Source organism: Myotis daubentonii, chromosome 11 (genome assembly GCF_963259705.1).
Source record: "Myotis daubentonii chromosome 11, mMyoDau2.1, whole genome shotgun sequence".
In the NCBI taxonomy this organism is placed as follows: domain Eukaryota; kingdom Metazoa; phylum Chordata; class Mammalia; order Chiroptera; family Vespertilionidae; genus Myotis; species Myotis daubentonii.
In genome coordinates, this window is record NC_081850.1 from 1,804,445 (window position 1) to 1,811,972 (window position 7,528).

The 7,528-nt window shown below is 37.9% G+C and overlaps 1 protein-coding gene across 2 annotated transcripts in view; it reads left to right on the forward strand.

Moving 5' to 3' along the window:
• CENPP (centromere protein P) overlaps positions 1-7,528 on the forward strand; it is a 251,839-nt gene that overhangs the window by 85,199 nt on the left and 159,112 nt on the right. The gene's annotated exons all lie outside the window — the stretch shown is intronic.

Sequence of the window (7,528 nt, forward strand, 5' to 3'; positions counted from 1 at the left end):
TGAGCTTAAAATATCATATTTCAACTTTGCTACTTTATAAGAACTCTTGATTTGTATTGGTATGAACAAAAACAAGTTTTAAGAAAAGTTTTAAAGTTTAAACTTTAAATTTAACATTGTAAAAAGTAATCATTAACACTTTTAAAAGTTGTACAAAATGTAGGAAAAGCCATAATTTTAATTTTCTTAGTTTTTTCATTGTCATAGGTATCACTGTTTTTAGTTAATAGAATAGCTTTATAAATTTAAACTATGAAAAGTAAAAAAATAGTATTGCAGACTAGAAAAAGATAGAAGTTTTAATCAAGGATTAGAGAAATGTAATAGGTAAGATTTAGGCTTACTGGTGGATTTTATCTGGTGGTACACATTTCAGATTTTTTTTTTAAATAATTTCAAACAGAATCACTCAGAGTTGCTGGTGCTGCATTGTAAATGCCATTCATCAAAAATCAGTGATTAAAAATGAATAACAGGGTCGGTGATGTTTGCAGCTCTGTGTTCTTGCCTGCAATGGATATTAAAGTTATGTAATGATATACACTAAAGTGTTAGTTAAAAGTAATTGTTTGAGGTAACTGGAACATTAAAAAATTAGAGATAGCCTTTACATTTATTAAGACTGTTAGGTGAATCACATTTTAATGATATTTAAAATAATACTGGGGAAGGGGGAGTCTACCGTTGTAGCTATTATGAAGTTTTTTTGTGGTTTTCCTCAATAGATGTTCATGTCTGTGCATAAGCACCAAGTGGGAGGGTGAATGAAGAAAGCTGTGGATTGATTTTAAACTGCTGAGTAGAATTTCAGGGCTCAGCAGCTTTAAAAGCAGTTTCCATGAGGTAGAGAGCTTTGCCAACATTCTTTCTCTAGGCTGAAAAGTAATGGCTTGCACTCGAGAACTGTGCTTACAATATTTGTAACTGTTGTACTCAGTCTGCTTATACTAATTATTGTAAGTTTGCGTTGTATTTACCTTGTAAAATGAATACTAATTTTTTGTGAACATTAGTTTATGAAGATGACATAGTTGTAAAAGCATGCTTTTCATTTTAATGTTTTCACAGGACATAAAACATCTGTTTTTGAATGAAATAAAATAGCAAACTAAAGCATAGTGTATGATCTTAATTTTATGAGGAGTAAAAATACTGTTCCAGACTATAGTTAGTTTAGAACCAAGAAATTTCCAATGTAAAAATTAGTTTTAGATACATATAAAATAACTCAAGTGTCATAGTTAGCTTTTAAAAAGCAGATTTGATTTATAATTTGGGGTTTGATAACAAAATATATTTTTGTTTGCTAAATGAGGGAAACTGTATAAATATTTAATATTAAATTTAAGGTTAAAGAGTCAAGTGATATTATCACTCTTCGTTGCATTTAGCAATCAAGGTAACATTTCTTTCTCCTCTAGGCTAAAAATCTAGTAAATGTGCATGTGGATAAATATTAAAAAATAGACAATGAAAGAATACTAATTTGTTCTCTTTTTCTATTCAAAACTGGTCTAAGGTCCTTTCAAATTAAAAATTGGATAAACTAAAACTTGATATTTATGTTTTTATTTGAATGTGTATTATTTTAAATTTAGTTGTGATATTTTCTGGGTTTGGTTAATAAAAATTGTCAATTTCATGACTTATAGGGTACAATAAAAATTTTAAAGTCTTTGAAAATATCTAATGAAACAGAAGATAATGATGAATGTAGAGAAGTGAATTGGATATATATTAAGTGTCAGATTTAGAGAATCTTAAAGATTCATAGTTTTTCTAATGTTTGATACTTTGTGCTACAAAAAAATTTGTGGATTATAACTTTCCTTGAAAAGTTATGGCCAGGACTACACTTTGATTGGGATTTATTCATTTAGTAATAGTTTAGGGAGCAGCCATTCTCTGCCAGAACTACACATGAGAAAAACTCCCCTCAAGCAACTTGTAGTTTGTAAATCAACAGGAAAGTCAGCAAACAAACCATAGAATGCACAGTGGGACCTCCTACGGAGAAATGTGCAGAGTTCTGTGATAGCCTGAGAGGGTGAGGCCACAGGGGCTGCACCAGCCTGACTTAGGGAGAGAAAATAGGTGACGAGTGGGGATGGTGACAGAGGGTGATGTTCTAGGAAGGGTAGCATCGCATAGCTGGGGAGAACATTTGTTTGTTGTATATGGCTGGAGCTTGGAGGAGGGAGAGAAGTGATGAGTGGGTGGCACATATTAAGAGCTCAGATAAGGGACTAGAGGTCAGATTAAGGAGAGTTTTGTACCTTGCTAAGGTGTTTGGGCTTTATTCTATAGCCAGTGAGAGACCACTGAGAGATTTTTTTTTTTTAGCTAGTGAGTAATATGATCCTATTTTCATTTTAGAAATATCCCACTAATGTTGCATTTCTGACGAGTACCACTACTTGTCTATTGTGTTGGTTATGTATTACAACTTTAGTGGCTTAAAATAACATACATTTATTATCTCAGAGTTTCTGTGGGTCAGGAGTCCAGGCATGGCTTTGCCTGGTTCTCTACTTCAGGATCTTACCTGAAAGCTGCAATTAAGGTGTTGGCTGGGGCTGCACCCTCACTTCAAGACTTGGATACAGTAAAGGATTTGCGTGTGAGCCCCCGTGGCTGTTGGCTGAAGCTTCATGCAGTATGTGGAATTAAGAGCTTCAAGTTTCTTGCTGGATGTTGGCTGAAGGCCACCCTTAGTTCCTTGCCACGTCACCTCCTCCATCAGGCGCTCCTAACATAGCAGGCTGCTTCTTCACAGCTAAAAAGGAAGATAGTCTTGCAGTAAGATGGACATTGTAATCTTTTTAGCAATCATGCACACATAATCACATCTATGCCCTCACCTTTGCCATGTTCTGTTGGTTAGAAGCAAGTCAGAGGTCACAGCCACACAGAAGGGGAAATGACTACACAAGGCAAGCTTCTAGAGATATTCAGACTTGCACTGGTAAATAAACGTATCTTCTTGCCCAGAGTTAGCCAAACAAAGTTTGAGGGCAAAGTCCCCAAGACCATCCTCACTTACACCAAGTTCAAGATTAGGGGGGTTCCCAAAACCACCCTCGCATATGATAATTTGCCAGAAGCTAGATTCATGGAGCTCACTGAAAGCCATTATAGTTGTGGTTTATATACATACATATCAGCCAAGGGATACATTAGGTAGAACATAGGAGGGTTCCAAAGTGCAGAGCTTCGCTTTTTCTCAGGTGCATTACCCTCCTGGCTTTGATGGGAGACAGCAAACCAGAGAAATGCTCCCAAGCCCCATTGAGAGGTTTTATTGGGGCTTTATTACATTGTCATGATCGATGAGTGTCCATGTGGTTGAACTCAGCATCCAGGTTGACAGATTGCATGACCCAACGTCCCCATCCTGAATCACATGATCTTTTGGTCTCTCTCTGACATGGCCAACCCAGTATTGGGTATGACTAGTTCACCCTAAGATGTAATGTGATGACCCCAACTCTAAAAGATATTGGTTACCTCCTAAAAGCTAACAGCTAAGCCCAGACTTCTCGTGGGTGTAAAGTTCTTTACTGTGCAGTTCCAAGAATAAAACATGTTTGAAATTTATATTGTTTTCTGTTCTACAGAGAACTATTATATCCTAGTAGAAAGCTTTTAGCTTTCACTGCACCGTAATAAAAGATAGAAGTTGTCTAAGACTTAAGAGCAGGCATTTATCCAAAACTGAATGAGTTTTCTCTATGGAGTTCTTTTTGGTGCCCCTATTGCATTATCCTTGGTGTCTTTGTAGGGTTTTATATTGTTGAAGGTGTGCGGTTGGGCAGTTTGTTCTACCTCCTAATTGTTCCTCAACAGCAGGCATGTATTGAATAGAATTGAATTTTGGAAACAAGGGTTTTCTAAGAGTTGTTTGTTTTTGGAGGAGGCTTAGTTCTACTGACAAAGAACATGTAACTAACAAGTGGATTGCATTTCAAAAACTACAAGCTCGAAGAATCTTTTTTCTATTTTCTTCATCTTTCTAACTTAATTGGAAGTAGTATAATTTAGGAGTCAGATCACATAAGCCTTAGTTTTGTTCTGTTTTTAACCTTCCCTTGGTCTTGGTTATAATTCTTTATCTTCTTTATCTGTTGGTCTAGATAGAATCTATTCTAGCCCCTAGGGTTTCTCAGCCTCAGCACTATTGAAATTGTGAGCCAGAGCAGTGGTCGCCAGTGGGTGGTCCGTGAACCGCTGGTGGTTCATGAGGTCCAAATGGTTGGCGACCGCTGGGCCAGATAATCCTTTTGGGAGGGACTGTCATGTGTTTTACTGGACCTTTAGCAGGTTCCCTGCCTTCGCCTTCTGCTCACTAGATGCCAGTAACTCTTCTCCACTCACTTCTGCGGCAGGACAACAGAATGGTCTCAAGGCATTGCCAAGTGTCCCCTGGACGGCAAAATCGCCCCTGTTGAGAATCACCCAGTGGCCAGGTATTTATAGACTCTTTAAATACAAAAATCTTGGAATATTTCAAGATTTTATGGGAAATCTATGGTTTGAATCTCCATCTCAGATCTCATACTTATGCCTGAAGCCCAGTCAGTTGGTTAACCCAGAACTTCTCAAACTAAAGGGTGACATTTAAAAGGAGGGAAGTATGACTCAATATAAGGAAGAGTTCATGTCAAAATGTATCATATTTGTGAGTTTAATTTTTTTCTGTAGTACATAAATCTTTATATGGTGAATTTGCAACATATTTAGGTTTTAATGACAGACCATGTCCATGATTATGTCATATTTATTTGCTAGCCATAGTTATATTTATTTAGACAATTGGAACATATAAAAAACTTTGGATTTTTAGCTGCTATGATTTAATTTTGTTTCCAGCTGCAAGTATGCTCTATTTCTAAGGTTTAGACAAAACAGATTGGGAATCAGGAAATGAGTTTGGTTTAGGGGTCATATGAATTCTCTGCAATAGTGAAAGAATGCAGAAGAGACAGGTTTATTTCTTCCGTTTTGTTCCCATGGAGGTGGTTAGTGTGTTACATGATATGCACTCTCCATTTTAGTTGAGTGGCTCCACTTAAGAAATAAAGGCAAAATGTATAGTGTTTCAGTTAATATTTAAACATAAGCTAAACATTCTCAACTAGTATTATTGTGAGCAAATTTATGAAATACTCTTTATTTTTATTTCTTTTCTATAAGGATGTTGGGCTTTTATGTTTATTAAGCTTGGGTTCATGGTATGATTGGATTAGTTAATAGTCATACAGTTCAGCCTAGTAGCTAATGTAACTAATACTTTAAGGTGTAATGAGGAAATAGATGAATTTTTATCTTTTTCTTTCCTGTTATAAATATCAGATCGACTGGGTTTATCTGTAGCTCTGGTAGGTATCTGCAGTTTTGATGTGCAAGTTGAAGAAGTCCTTTATTCTTCACTTTCTCCTAAAGAAAGCATTGGGTGTTATTTGCCCTTTTAGTTTAGTTTTGTTTTTATTTTTATTTTTATTTTTTTAAAAAAATATATTTTATTGATTTTTTACAGAGAGGAAGGGAGAGAGATAGAGAGTTAGAAACATCGATCAGCTGCCTCTTGCACATCTCCTACTGGGGATGTGCCCGCAACCCAGGTACATGCCCTTGACCGGAATCGAACCTGGGACCTTTCAGTCCGCAGGCCGACGCTCTATCCACTGAGCCAAACCGGTTTCGGCAAGTTTAGTTTTGTTTTTAATGAGAAATAGTTGGGGCGGGCTCCTTAGAGTATATTCTTAGAATAACAAAAGAAGGTTGTGAACTTGTCTTCTCCTGGGCCCTGCGGCTGGAGGCCCTCTGTGCTGTGTCCCAGTGCAGCCTTGGGAGGGAGCTGAGCAGAGTGCAACTCTTCCTCCCAATGCACTGCAAGGGCTTGACCTTGCTGCCTCCCTGGCAGGCTGTCCGTGTGCTCGGCAAGGTTGAACGAGTAGATGGCTATTAGAATAGGTTTGTTGCCTGTATGTGATGTAAGCACCCCCCTATCTCCTAAGGAAACTTGAGTCAAGTCTTTCTTGTTCACTGATCTTTTGTATGAGTAGAATCTTGGAAGGAACCTGAAGAGTGCTGATCCATTCTAGGTGCTCGGAGAGAGCACCTACATGTGCAAAAGGCAGCTGACTTTTGGGGAGCAGCTAGATGCAGCAGGGGCTGGACGGACATGCTGAAATCCTGGTTCTGGCTTGCTGGCTGCCTGTGACTGACATGGGCTTGTTACATTTTTTGTTATGTACACTATTTCTCTTTATCCTTATAGCAGTTATATAAGAACCACCTTCCTTATGTAAATGAGGAAAGGGAAGCTTCTAGAATAAGTAACTTTCTGAAGTTAGCTAGCTCAGAACTATGAAGTCAGGCTTCTACCCAGGTGCATCTGATTTCAAATTCCTTGTTATAAATTGCTAGATTGTGCAGTTTTATTCTTCGCTAAGGTTGTTCTTTGAGGATGAAAATGTATTTTCTTTTATCAGTTTATGAGATAAAAATAGAAGCTCCAAAATTCTGAAAATTGTAGGGCTTTGTTTTTGTTTCGTACGAGTGAAGAGGTGAAATAAGGAGTTCCCCTGTCTCTGTATTAATCTCGCCCTGGGAGTGTGTTTTCTCCTCTCTGACCAGTCAGTTCCCACTCACTGAAGCCTTCTGCTTCTCTACCACGCCCCGGTCATCCTCAGGCAGCAACATCACTTCTCATAGTTTCTGCCACTTTAGCATTTGATTTCTTTCCTCCTTGTGTTAGAATTAGTTGTTTGATCTTCTTCATTAAAATTTTTTAATAACAGCTTTATTTAAATAATTCACATCTCATACATTTCACCCTTTTAAAGTATATAATTCAGTAGTGTTTTAGTATTTTCAAACTTGTACAACCATCATCACAATAAATTTAGAATATTTTATCACCCCATAAAGAAACCTTCTACCCATTATCTGCCTCTTCCCACTTTCCCTCTATTCCTCTCCTCCTAGCCCAGGCAGCCAATTATCTCTCTCTGTCTCTAGATTTGCCTATTCTGGACATTTCCTATAAAAGAATGATAGAATATGTGGCCTTTTCTGACTAATTTTTTTACTAGCATAATCTCTTTATGGTTTATCTATGTTGCACTGTACTACTTTATTTCTTATTTTGGCTGAATATTTCATTGTGTGGATATACTACATTTTGTTTATCAATTAGTTACTGAAAAGGGGACCTGGCTCTTGGTGGGTCTGCCTAGGGCCAGCCGGTAGTGTGTGGGTTCTTGAATTTGTGCAGGAAATAATTCACAACAGGAGTCCAGGTGACCATGCGGGAACGTTTATTAAAGCTGGGACAGTAAAACAAGAAAGGGCTTAGCATAGAAGCAGCAACAGGAGAGCCAGGCTGGGCTGCCTCAGGTCTCTGGGAAAGCAGAGGAAAGGGGGCCTTGGGAAGGGGTTCAGGGGTGAGCCTGGGACGAGCTGCCAATGGTTGCAAGCCTTGTTGGGGTCCTTTAGGGTTTAGGAGGTGCCTGCCTGTGGGGGA